Source organism: Crocodylus siamensis, chromosome 13, assembly GCF_052110815.1.
Source record: "Crocodylus siamensis isolate JL-2025a chromosome 13, ASM5211081v1, whole genome shotgun sequence".
In the NCBI taxonomy this organism is placed as follows: Eukaryota; Metazoa; Chordata; order Crocodylia; family Crocodylidae; genus Crocodylus; species Crocodylus siamensis.
In genome coordinates, this window is record NC_143407.1 from 27,490,781 (window position 1) to 27,505,282 (window position 14,502).

Consider the following 14,502-nt stretch of genomic DNA (forward strand, 5'->3'; position numbering starts at 1 on the left):
CTTGGGATATTTGGGGGGTATGGACACATGAAACAATTGCAGTAGTTTGAAATTATTCTGGTTTACCACCAAGGTCATGCTGAATCAGTGTAATTAATATTAAATAAATGTAACAGCTAAACTGTTCTAACTTTTATATACAGGTTTAATTTAGAACAGTTGTTTCTCTTCGGCTGTTGCATGCTTCCAAGTGTCAAGTCTCCCTCCCCTCCGTTCTTAAACCACTTTTCCCTATTTATTGTTGGCTCTGCACTGCGTTGGTTCTCTTCAGACACTGATAAAGAGGTGATCTCATCTAAGACAGAGGAAACTATGTTTGTGACTGGCAAGCAGATTTTATTCTAGGCTTCGTTTTCTTTTCAGGACATTCAGCCTAATTTCTGAGATGTACGCACCACTGCAGTTCCCATTGAATTCTATTGCTCAATCTCCCTGAAAATTGGGCCCTTTGTAACTGCCCATTCAGGCATAATGCTGGTGCTGGGAATTGGGTGTGTGCAATAGGACTGGGACAAACTGATCCTGTTAGTGTATGTCTTGTGATACTTGTGTATTTGGGCGTGGTTGCTGCTACTCCTCAGTTGGGAAGTAAGAACCTCTTTAAATAGTTGCCTCAGTGTCCTTCCAGTTGGCTGAATGGAAAATCCAAACTCGGTTTCCTTGTGCTCCGTTCAAATCCAAAAACGTCACTTAAATTGGAGCAAAACAATCAGCGATGCAACTTTATTTTATAAAATAGAGGCTTTTATCTCAGATATATGTAGTAGCATGACTAGAACATCATTCCTGTTTCTTTTATGTCTCTAAATGAATTCAGTGCTCATGACAAGACCCTCTTGACAGCAGCAGAAGCGTAAGTACCAGCAATACTTCTAATCTCAGAAGAATAATATGAGTGCTGAAGGGGGAAGGGGGGTTGTTTATTTTCCTTTCATAGTTTGTGCACTGGCAACAGCCTAACAAGCATAGTTTAGTCAAGCTATCTAAAGTAGCTACTGTATTTTATTAAATTAGAGTCCCTATATATATAAAATATGCTAATCTTGGGTCATAGTGCTGTCTTTTTTCTGGTCTGCTACAGGGAATAGCAAGGCCTTGACAAATACCCATAATTTTCCGTGCAGGAATCTGTGGATTTGAGTGCCTGGGAGCCAGAATGCTTCCTACTTACTGCTTTTCGTACATCAACTTGTAAAACAAAAATGTTCTTGACCTATCCTCTCTGAGACTAGCTTTAATCTTTTACCTGTATATCACATTTGCATTTAATAAGATCCCTTTCAAATACAGAGTTGTTATTCTGTTTCCATCTTCCCACAGTCGTCTGTACGAGATCAGATCAGGGATCTAACTTAAGAGCAGTCTTTGGTATCGCTCGTACTAGAGACTAGAAAACAGGAACTAGAAGCTTGTCCAGATGCCCTGATGTCAAGGAGCGCAGGAGTATGCCTCAAATTAAAGAAGATAAAAAAAGCTACTCTTAGTCTCCTCTTCTAACGCTTATGCTAAAACTGCAAATCTTCTATGAATTATCATACCTTCTGATTAACTTCCCAAACAGAGCTTTCAAGAGACTTTTAATTCCTGGGTCTGGTCAGACGTTCTGAATGATTCTGCGAGGCTGCTGTTCTAGTATATCTGATCTGAATGGAAGAGAGAAATACAAGGGTTAGCAAAAGAAACTGATTTCATGAGGATGCTTTATTTGGTTTAAAGAATTTTGAGCATTATACTAATCTTCATCCAATTATAACTAGATGTCTACCTAAATTGCAAGGGAGGGGGACTTGCCAGTTTTCATGGGTTGATTTGGCATAAAGATCTAATTCTGTGGTCATTTCATGGCAGCACTGCCCCAGATTGGTGTAGAGGCCCTGGGGAAGAGGAAGAGGGACGAGGGGGCGGCTGCCGTCTTGACTGCTGGCTGCCCTTCGTGCGACCTGTCTCTTAGCGCTGATTGGCAGAGAGACACCAGTAGGGGAAGAAGGGATGAGGGGGCTGCCACCATCTCATCTATTGCCCTTCATGCTGCCCCAACAGCTGGCACTTTCCCCCTTCTGGCAATTAGGACCACTGAAGAAAATAAGCATTTTATTTTTATTCAGTTGTTTTTTTGTTGTGTTTTGTGGATTTCATGGACAATCCTGGATTTTGCAGTTTCCGTGAAACTGTGAATTAAGTAGGTCCCTAATTATAACCAGTTTTTGTAAGCAGGGCTGTCTGAAAGGTGGTAACTGTTTTGTTTGCAGGATGGAGTAGTAATAAACTATACACAAAAATAAGGGGGAAAGGGAGAACGAAGCCAATTTCTCTTGCCTTGCATTCATAAATTATGCCTAAGCATTCATTTAGCTGTTACAGGGAAAATGCCTGGATGCAGTAACCTAGGTGGAACCAATCTCATAAAATATAGCTTGGCCTGCTATTTGGGCTGCTGCTTTGCTATTGCGTTGAATTTGCATAAAGTTATTGTGCATTTCACATGAGTATCTTGTCCCTCTTCCACTCCTCTTTTTTTAAAATTTATTTTCATTTGGTACAAGGAATGGTAACATGGCATTGCACCATTTTTCCTATACTGCAAACTTTTTTTGTGACTTAAGCTTTCTTCTTTCAAAGCAGGTTGAAATCAAGACACTGGGGTGGGGTGGGGTGGGGTGGGGATAGGGATTCAGAGAAAGAGAGGGGCTTCATACCCCCAAAGAGCCATTAACACGGTGATTAAGACACACCCATCAGATGTGGAAAACTAACATTTAAATCCTTGTCCTGCTGTTCTTTCATATCCCAGATGAGTACCCTAATCCTGAGGCTTATGGGGAATTCAAATAGGGGTGTCATAACCAGTCTGCTGGGACTTATTTCTACAAATACATATTCATTGGATCAGGGACTTAAATCTTATTTCCCACATCTCAAGTGAGTGTCCTAGAGGCTGGACTACAGCATCTATCTTTCCTGGGCACCGTGAACGTTTTGCAGCAACATTGTGAGTGCCTATGAGCAAGTTAATATTGCATTTGATCAAGGCCAGAGAAAAGGCTATTGGAATAATAAAGATGTGAGCTGACAGCTTGGACCAGAGTTTTAGCTGAATGTGTGGACAGGAAAGGCCACATCCCGGACATGATATTCAGAAAGAACTTGCAAGATTTTGATGCCGCTTGAAGGGCCAAGTCTGAATTGAAGATGACAGCCAGACTAGTGGCCCGAGTGACAGGCAGGATGGTGAATTGTCCACAGTGATTGAAAAATGAGATAAAAGGTTAGATTTGGGAAAAGGAAAAGGTAAGAGCTTAGCTTTTCTATGCTGGGCTTAAGCTGAAGGCTAGACTTCTCATGAGGAAATGCCAGAGAGACAGGCTGAGATTTCTCATTTGGACAGAAGGAGATAGATCAGGAAGAGAGGTGAATACCAGCCTACGGGTAGGAGCTGAATTTATATATGTGAATGAGCTTACCCAGAGATAAGGTGTGGAGGGAGACGAGGCAAGGTCCAAAGACAGAACCTGGTGGAAACCCCCACAGACCACTGGAAAGAAGATGAGGAGAAATCACTAAAAGAGCAATTAGCGGAAGAGGAGGTAAACCAGGAAAAGACAGATTTATAGAAGTCCAGGAAAGGCAAGACTTCAAGTAGAGGTTGATAAAGGCTTCCAAGGCAGCTATGTGGTCTTTGGCTTGGAGGAGGACATCAGAGACTTTGAGAAGAGTGGTTTATGTTGTGCAAGGGGCAAGTAAGATCAGACTGAGTCTGCGATGGAATCGGGAGAGAGGAACTCCAGGTGGTTACTATAGGCAGCCTGTTCAGTGTGTTTCGAGATGAAAGGAAGATGGGATTGGCAGAGCACATCTAGCAATAGGACAGTGGGGCAGAAGTGTTAATGCTGGAGCAGAGTGAAGTGTGAGAGAATCAATGACCAGGTCAATGGGAAAGAAGGGCAGAGAGCACTGAGAGCAGACAAGTAATCGGCGGTGATTGACTGGGAGTCACAGAAAGGCCATGTGACAGGGAAGGAAGGAAGAGGTGCTGATAGACGTTGCTAAAAGAGACCAGGTGATGGGTCAGAGAAGATAAGTCTGATAACAGAAAAATTAGAGAGAGAGAGTGGTTCTTTATAGAGACATAGACATTAGGGCTGGAAGGGACCTTGCAAGACCATCAGGTCCAGCCCCCTGCCCAAGAGGCAGGAAGTCAGCTGGGGTCAGATCTCCTCAGCAAGATGAGCATCCAAGCATTTCTTAAAGGTATCCAGAGTAGGTGCTTACACCACTGCTGCATGGAGTCTATTCCAGACTGGAGACTTGGACAGTAACGGAGTTTTGCCTTTTGTCCAGTCTAAAACAGTCTTCCAGCGGTTTGTGACCATTAGACCCTGTCTTTCCTTGGTGCCCTGGTGAACAGATGCCAGTTCTCCCAGTTCCTGATGCACACCCTTTATACACTTATAGGCTGCCACCAAGTCACTCCTGAGCCTTTGTGAAGTAAAGCCTGAGCCTTCTTGGTGAAGACCAAATCAAGTCAATGGCCCTTTTGATGCATGGGGGAGTTGCAACTGGCTGCAGGTCAAATGAAGAGATCGGGATAAGGAAAAGTATGTCTGTATTATACTGTTTGTGTGTGGGATAGTTCAGAGTGGGGAGCTTTCCCTGCCATAACCTGCAATGTACCTGATCTGCAGTTATGCGCGAGGGTCTGGCTAATCGGACGGTTGCTCTTGTTGCTTCTGCTGTACGTATTTCACAAAAAGGTCAGTCCTAAATCTTTGCGTAAAAGCCATAATGTAATGAACTAGAATGCAGCTGCATAGTTACCCTGTTACCACAGTGATTACGTTCGAGCTATCAGAACAAATATGGATATTGAATATGGAGACAAAACTACTTCTTTCTGCCCAAAGAGTAAAAGTGCATAGCTTTGGACAGAACTTTATGCTGACTCATGTTTCAAATAACATTGAAATGGCCTGGACAAAGGGAAGGAATTGAATACTTTTTAGCTCTATCACTCTTCTGTTCAGAAAACAGCATTTCACATTAATAAACCTCTGCAGAGCAAACCTCATACTGTTGCTCAGTAGTGCGCCTGGTGTAGAGGGCTTATAAGAGTTCTAGTATGAATGATTAGATCTATATAATGCCCAGTGGGCAAACCAAGCAAGGTTTTCTTGATTAAACCCACTCATATCAGCAGATGCCAACCTTAATTTCAGCCCACTGCAGAGTGATAATCTTTTCAGTGCTGCTCCTGTTGCCAAGTGTGCTTCCCAAAGCTCCTACCAGCAACCTTTAAGCTTGCCAGGGGCGCTGGTTCTTCATGCCATCGCTCATCAGTTCCGTCTCAGACTTGTTATCGCTGACCTTCCAAGTGTGAAACTGTTTTCTTCATCAGCCAGTTAGCAATACATTGGGTAAGTTCCTATGGTGAAAAGCTCTCTGGGAAAATCCAACATCTTGACATGCTGGGATAAGGAGAAAGATGAGCAATTGAATTCCTGACAGGGAAGCATACCCCCTCCTCCTTCCCATTCCACACAGGTCTGTAAGCCAGGGGGGAAGAGAGAGAGAGAGACTTTTTTTTAAAGATAAGAGGTAGGAAAATGTGTGAATTTGATTGTAGACTGTCTACTCCTGTAGAACTAGGAACTTAATTTAGTCTGGAATCTCTGGGCCAGCCAGCATAGTGGTAATAAGAAATATTTCTTAAGCACTGCACTGCAATTTCACCTGCTTTGAAACTGGAACAGAGCATAAGTTGGGGAACAAGAACCATATGTATACAAAGGAATTCCGGATGGAAAATGAGCTAGAAAAAAATAAGCCTGTTAAGTGCTATCAGTTCTGTCTCTGCCTTACAACTGGGATGCATGAGTCATTTAAAAAAGTAAAAAGAAGACATCTCTCTTTTTTACTTTAGCTTTTAGTAATGTAGTTAATCTGTTCCTGTGAGAGAGACTATGGCTGTTTTACTGAACTCACAAGGAACACATATGGCTTTGCATTTATTCGCACACTCAATTCGATTAAAACCATGGATATTGGATAAGTTTAAAAACAGGGGCATTCTGTTTACTGTTCTTAGCATATACCAAGATTACTTTAGGTTGCTCACTCGTATTTGCACATGGATCTTTTTGTTCCTTAACAGTACCGAGTGCTCCATTGACTTTCTTTGATCCATAACCAGAGTACGAAGGTTTATTTGAATGGTATTGTGGGCACAAATGTCTGGACTGTTTAATTTTAATGTCTCTGGACTGTTTAATTTTAATGCCTTGGGACAGGTATGTGAAATATGAGCTAGACAGGAAAGTGGAATAGCATCCTCAAAAGGTAGACAAGCTCCCTTCAGATTTTGAATGGAATCTGCATATCTTATCCAGTAAAAACATAACATATGAATGCACCTTTCCCTTAGGAATGAGTCCAGCTATTTTAAATTCTGAAGTCCACTTTTGTGCTGATGAAGAGTATGTACAACAGGGAAGAAAGATTTAGATCTTCCTAGGTGGCCTCCTCACCCTCCACCGCCCCTACTAGCACTGCACTATGTGCTCCCTGCATAGTTTTTTCCTTAAGAAAGTGGGAGCTACTGTGGGTGTTGGCATATAAGCCCATGCCAGCTCATCAAAGAACACAAGAAAAACAAGTGACTTGGGTGATCATTTTGCAGCCCGTATATTAACATTAGAGACTGCAAGGAGAATTCGTAGGATAGCAAATAGCTGCTTGCATTTGACAATTGTCAACCATTATGCATGCCACTGGGGTGTTCAGTCAGTGTGACCCATTTGTGTGAAGAATGTGGGGAAAAGACAATTGGAGATTGTGAGTGGTGAGGTGCTGGCAACAAAATTAATCACAGATACCTTTTACTCAACTTGTTTGTGCATCTCCACTTACCTAAGTGCAAGTAAATTATTTTTAAAAATTCTGATCCCTCTACTTCCAGAAAAGTTGTAAAAGAAGGTGCTCAGAGAAGAGCAGCTAAGGGCATGTGTAGACTAAATGGGGAGCCTAAATTGAAGCAGTGGGTTTTTCAAAAGACCGCTTCAATTTAGGGCCTTTTAAACCCCTGCGTCATGCACACAACTGAACTTACCTGCCTCTCTGATGGTGGGGAGGGGAGAGTGAGCTGCTGGCGGGTGGAGTGGTGTCTGGGCCGCAGGAAGAGGGATGGTGCTTCCCTCCGTGGCAGTGGTGGGTCCTTGCCCAGGTGGCACCTTCCTGTAGGCACCTGGCTCAGGCAGTCCCGGAGGGCACCACAACCGCGGAGGGAAGCACCGGGGCCCCGCACAGCTCAGGCAGGCTAGGGGGTGGGGGGAAGGGAAGATCAGGCTTACCGCTTTTCTTAGGCAGAGCCTGCCTTCCCAGGCTGCTGCCAGGCTGCCTGCATGGGCTTCCTGCAAAGCTCCTGAGCTGCATGGAGCCCAGTGCTTCACTTCATGGCTGTAGGGCAGTCAACTAAAACTCCTTGGGGGAGTTTTAGTTTGCTGCAGTCCAAGTCCTGTAAGGTGCATCAGGCCACCGAATTTGCTACAGCAGCTGGAATTACTGCGCAATACGCTGCTGACGCATGCAAACATCAACACCATTAAAGTGGTGCAAAAGCATTTAACCCGCTTACACTGTCATGCGCACATGCCCCCATTTCATCTACACACGGCTAAGACAGGAGCTTGGGTGGTTTGACTGATATGGAAAGCTCTTAACAGTTGGCAAAAGTGACTGAATGGTGGAGAGGGAGCAAGGTAATCTATAAATATTTGAAGCATAAAGGTGGGGAAGGGAACAAGTTCCAGCTAGGGGGTATGTGATAAATTCAAGGAAAAGTTCCTGACAGTGAAATGTATTAGGCTGCAGATTCATTTTCTCAAGGGAAATGGTGGAAGCTCTACCGATAACATGTTTTAAAGCTAGATTGTATAGAGAAGGAAAAAATGTACTATTGGGAACAATTCTTTATGGTCAGGGAGACGGAGATTAAAATACCTATTAAGGTATCCAGGGCCAGATGTTTCAAACTCTCAGTGCTGACACCTGAGGCCAGTGTTTCAAAGAAGGATCAGCTCTCTCTCAGGCTGGTAACCAAGGGTCCAATTTTCAAAGCCATTCAGTGCTCTACACAGTGATCTCTTTTAGGGGACAAATGGCATTGCCAGCTGCCCTGATATCTGAAAATCTGGTCCCCAGCACATCTACTGATTATTTGCTGCTAAATAAACTAGAGCCTTGCTTCACTATAATGGGACGAAACTGGTACCTTTATCTTCTTTCCAAATGTCTTTTTCTTTTCTTTTTTCTTTAAATGGGTATATCTGGCCTATGAGGTGAACTATGCTTTGGACCTCTTTTCAGTCCTTTTGAGTGCAGGGCCCCTTTTGAGGCTAGGCTTCACCCTCTTCACCCCTGTCTGAATGTAACCCTGCACTCTTCTCTTTTCCAGGTTTTCTTTTTTTTTGTCTCTGATCTGCAGATTCCCTGCTTGCCAGCCCTGCTCACTTGACAGGCCCAATTGTCTTTGGCATCTTGTAAGCCTTTTTCATCCTGGAACCTATGACAGCACCTGATTAAAGTGCCTCAAAACAGCCTCTTTGACATAGTTCATTATTTATTCACCTAACAGTAGGTAGCATGCAGAACAAAGGATAAAAACAATGAAGGCCTGAGCACATATTTCCCCTCACATGAACCTTAATCTTTCTTTGTGAGCTTTAGTCAATTCTTTTCTAACCAAGTTATCTTCATCTCTGGACTGGAGAAGCAGTTTGCCCTGCCTCATTCTCTCTCCTCTGCATCTGTATGAATTTACCCACAGGTAGTTGCTGACCACTTTTTTTTGTTTTTGACCGTGCCTTTCTTCCCTATACCAGCAGCTTTAAGGTTTTACTATCCCTTTTAAACAAAGATGCAGGTCAGACCAGCTAGCTTGGAGGCAGAAAGAAGCTTTTTCCAAATTGTAGCTACCCGCACGATTCCATTACATTATGGAACCTCAGCTCTGCCATTGTTTCACTTTCTGTCTGTGGTCTTACTTTCTATGCCAGTGGTCCTCATTCTTTTTAGCTGTGAGGTACCCGTTGATAGATTTGAGGCATCCCTTGCAGAAAAGCCAGATCTTAGCTTTCACTTTTTTTTTTTTTTTGGACTACAGAAAAATAGTGATTTGTTTTTGTCCCAAATGCACAGGAGCTCCTGCTATCTGGGTAGGTGCTATTGCAGGTTTTCCCACTTAGGCTAAGTACAGTCAGTCAAAAATCCAGAGGCCAAATTGATTCAGTCTTTGCAGGTTAATCTAAGCTGCATAAACTGCATTAATAAGCAAGTGAACAGACATTCACTTTTGCTTGTGGAAATGCAGCCACATGCCTGCAGTGGCTCAGGCCAGAAGCTGGAGGGGTACTAAAGCACACCTCCCTGCTTAGCTGGAGAAGACAGCTTGGGCCAAGGCTAACCTGCTTGTCCTGTGATGGGTGGCAGGGGGGGAGGGTTGCAGTGGGGGTGCAAAGAATGCTGGGATGCTGGGGGAATGTGAGTTAACTTGAATCTGGGATAGAAGTTCAATGAACTAATTTAACCTAAATCAGTACAGTTTGAAACTACATCCAACCTGGTTTCACTTAGGGCAGTATAAATGATCGGAAGCTGGTTCAAATCTGTAACGGAACAGAAGTTCAGTGCACATAAATCCCTTTCAAAATGGCTGAAACTGGTTTGCATGTAACTTCTGTCCCTAGCCTAGGTGATGGGAAAGGCAAACCTGGTACATGCTATCATAAATGACTGGGCCAGGAGTGGACAGACAACACTCACGCTAGTATATTTTTCTTACAGATTTTTCCTGGGGGGGAACTTCCCTGGTTTAAGGCCCAAATTTGGGGGGCAGGGTGGGGATCCTAATAAGAACAGCTGGCAGTGGAACAAGCTGCTTAAGGGAGGTTGTGGAATCTCTTTCACTAGTGGTTTTTTTAAGGGGATCCTAAACATACATCTCTTTGTGTTTGTTTGGGAACAGCTGACCAGTCCTACAGCTGTGAGTAGGGCTGGACTAGATGGCCTGTGGATGTAGGCCTTTCAGGCCTACATGCTTTGTATATGAGCTCTAAGAGGTGGTGCTCTGTATGGGAAGGAAGTATGGTACCCAGGAGCTTTTGAAAGCCCTGTTAAGCACCTGGCTACATCTTGCTTTTCAAACTGGCCCTAAGTGACTGCCTAAAAGATAGGAGCCCTTATCACCTGTGTTATAGCGTGAGGCCCTAACCACTGGACATTCACTGTCCCATTACATGTGTTTTCAGTATTTGTTGCATTGACTGTCAGGAATCTTATTGTATCAAATCCTCACTTCCTTATGGCAAATAAGATTCTGCTCATCAAGCAGTTTCTTAGAACTGAGTTTAGGAGGCAATAATTTACTGTTTTGGACTAAATAAGTAGGGATCTACTTATGTTGCATTTTCGTTATTTTTGTGGGAACCATGAAAAAAGGCGGTTTCCACAAAAAAATGGCATTTCCCACAATTTTGTGTAGAATCTCCCCTTACTGGGATACAACAAAGCATGGCAATCTCTGCAGCCATAGAGCATATGGTTTGAGAGCTACTGAGAGGCTGAGCTATCAGCATAGACTCCATGAAGGCACCAGTCAGAAAGTGAAAGGGTTTTGGTGCCGTCTCTTAAGAAGCTGGATGCAATGCTGCGGTCTGAAGAGTGATTGGCCTCTCAGACAATCGCAAGTGTGGGGGGGGGGGGCTCCTGGGACCCCCTTAGCCAATCATCAGCGGCGGGGCTCACTGGAAAAAAAATTGCAAAACTGGCTCCACACTGTGAGCAGCCCATGAAAGTCCCTTTGTCTCCTCACAATTTGGATGGGTCCCTATAAATAAGAGTAACACTCTGTTGTGACTGGCTTGGTGATCCCCTGTGGCTACAGATATGTGACTGCCTCTTCTCTGCCTAAAATATTCTGTATTCCACAGAAAGAGCAAAATGTGTATTTTACTACAGTTAGGATGAATTATTTAAGACTGATGTCATTGCCCAAGAAGGAAAAACAAATGCAGTATCTCCTTTAGGTATTAAGGGAAGCCACTCGGTAACATTTTGTCATTTGTGCAAACAAACAGTATGTTGGCTGCCCCTACATAACAGGGTTGGAGAGAAAGCTTGGTTACTTCAAAGAGGGACAGTGCCCATCTTTCCCCTTTTGCTTGTACAATGAATTATGCCATACTTGACATTGGATAAGTAATGCCCGGCTCAAAAGTGAAACCTAGGTCTTTAGTCTGAGGGTAAACTGTGCCAGGCTCACATAAAGAAGCTCGGGGCTCCCCCCTTAAATGATCTTCCTAAGACCTGAAAATGGAAGTAACACCTTGACTGTTCGGTTCACAAGCAGATGTGGGAAGAATGGTCTCTCAGATCCTGTTGTCAGGCCCGTCGTACCTGAAAACCTTGAACTAGCCCTACAAAAGGATTAAGCAGTGAGGTGTACCAGTGGTGTGTGCTCACATGTAACCTATTATGTATGGCTACAAAGGAGTGAATTGTAACTTATTCCAAAGGCACAAAATGATATTTTATTGGCTTGAGTTAAGGAGATAACCCTCCAGATGCCCTGTTCTGCTCATGCTATGAAATGTGTGCGCCAATAAAAAATGCCTTTTGGCCACAGTTAATAAGCACTAATACATTTATAATTGATAGAAGCATTCAGAATAATGACTTGCATGCACCACGGAGAGAGCAGCTTTCGGAGGCCTGCATCTGCCTTCCTTCTAGCTTACAATCCTGAAATGCAGCATTTCTGATTATTGATGCAGGGGATGAAAGGAACAGTTAAATGTTTGCACTGTAGAAGAGTATTAACCAGCGTTAAACTGGCTCCTGCACCCTCCTCCCCCCACTGGGTGGGGCATGGAGGGAGGGGGCTGGCAACATATGGGTGGGAGTGTGTGTGTGTGGGGGGGCACTGCAGTGGAAAACCACCCCTTCCCCCCGACCCAGGTCAAAATCAATTCGACTGCGGTTCACAGGGCCTCTTCCAGCTCTACTTTCCTACAAATCTATGAAAAAGGCAGATATAGGCATTTTAATTCCCAGAAAGAAATTTGGAGGAAAACATGGCACATCTTCGTGCTAAAAGGTCCACACCTCTTACTTTCCAATGTATCATGAGTAAATAGCTCCACTTCCATTATGCCCCTCTCCCAGCAGCAGCAGCTGGAAGTTGGGTCCTCTTGCACTTTAGCCCTACAGCACCGGTTGATTATAAATTATTTCTTCTCTCGTCTTAGCTGTGCCATTGAAATAAACACAGTCTTTTGATTAATCTCGCATGGCTTTGGATCAGATGCACAAGAGGAAAAGTAGTTTGAAGGTTCTTGGTTATAAATGTCCACTGACACTTGATGTGCCCATCAAAGTTGTTGTTACATTCACACCGGTGTTGCTGCCAGAAAGGACTATCTTTGAGATGTTTTACTGTCATGTTCTTCATGGGAATGAATCAGCACTACAAAGAAGTTCATATCCTTTTGTAAAGTGAAAGGAAGTTACCATAAATTTGGTATAAATAACGTTATAAATAGTTGTATTGCTTGAGACTTGGAGAGGATGTTACATTTATTCTCGATCGCCCAAGAAAAATTACAGGGCTGTCCTTATAGCAGGGTTGAGAGAGCGATTTATGCAAAGTCTACACTTGAGTGCATCTCTGATCATTAACTTCAGCCTCAGGTATACTAACCTTTCAAGGAGAAGAAATGAAAATGTTTCAAATTTTTAGGTCTGCTGGAGGCAACACCCGTTTTTTGCAAAGGGAAAAAAACATCAGAAAGGAAACAAAGTCTTCATAATGAAATTTAGGAACTTGGGAAATTATGAGGGTCACTTAAGCTCCCATTTGCCCCGTAGCAAAACTTTCAAGGCATCTTGGGTCTCTGACCTTCTTTGTGTACATGTTTGCAAGTCACTGATTTTTTTACCTAAAGCAGTCTGAGGAAGAATAAATAGCGTCTTTAACATCTGCTGCATTCAGATCATGTATAAAGAACTACTGGTTCTGGTTGCTATTAAAATGGATGGAGTTTTCTTGATTTAGAAAAGGTATTTAAACAGACTTTGTTCTATGCTTCTGTATTCTGTCATGTTCTGAAAGTGGGGGAAAAAAAGGCTTGCTTTAATATAGTGCCTTTCATTCAAAAGGAAATAAGTGCTTTAAAACCAAAGCAAATGGTATGTAGGGGTCAGTTTACTCGCTAAGATGAATTGCAGCATTTGTATAACAGCAGGCAGCAAACCCTATGCATTGATTTAGTATAAAAGCACACCAGTTTCAATTGGAAATTCTAGGAAAAATTAAGGAATAAAAATAAGTTAATTATTTGTTTTGCAAGAACCCTAAAGTTAAACTCACATATTAAGGACCTTTTCTACTCAACTTCTGGAGAATGAGGGCATCGTTTATAACATATATGCATAAACAGACCATTTGATAGCATCTTGCCTGCCTGTTTACCATTAAGAAAGCAAATAGGAAATGAAACAATGTTAGAGAGAAATTCCTTACAAGTGCAATAAGGGCAGCTGTGAATTAGGGAGTGCCCCTTCTTGGCTCTGGCTAGGTAGCGAGACTTATTTCCCCCCTCCCCTGAATATGAAGTCATTGAAGGCCACAGGTAAAAAAATCAAATGGGAGTAAGGGGCTGAGTAAAGCAGCAATAGCTGGGGCTGAGTCTGTGGCAGACGGGCACAAAGAACATGTGTGTTAGGGCAGGCTCTTCTCTCCATGCACAGAGGGGCAGAATGAAACTTGCAACCAGTTGCAAGAAAAGAGGAGAATTAAAGCTTAGGTAAGGGGAGCTACATTCATTGACCTTTGTTTTTACCCCTGGCTGGATGTGCTGTTTACTTTTGTGAAGATGAAACAATACTTTACTCATTCTTTAGTCACTTTAATCACATGCTTCCAGAGGTAAAGGGTTTGCGGGTTGCAAAACAGTTGGACGTATCCTATAAACACAGTGGGAAGGGTGTTGCTACCTACCCAGAAATCCATTGAGTGATGGACAGCCAGCAAGGCTATGGAGGCCTTGGTACAGGTCACTGTGTAACCAGACCAGATCTCAGGAGGATAGGAAGAGGTTTTTGACACTATGCAGTATTTTGTTTGCCTGCCTGGTTGTTTCTGAGGGAGATCAGCCGCATTACTGTGTTACTGGAATTGTAGCTTCAGATAAATTGCTTCGATTTATCTGAAGCTACAGCTCTAGTAACACGCTAATTCTTTTCCAGAGTGACATTGGTTTGAGACCAATTCAAAAGTAAAAGCTCCATTTGTTACAAGTCAACACATACCCTTTTTTCCTTAGAGATGCTTTTCTCAAGCACTAATCAAAATGATGGTCTGTTTACGCTAGCTATCCTCATCCCTGGGGATCTAAAATTAAAGGGTTACAGATACTGAAGGGGAAACTATATTATTTGCAACATATTTTAGTG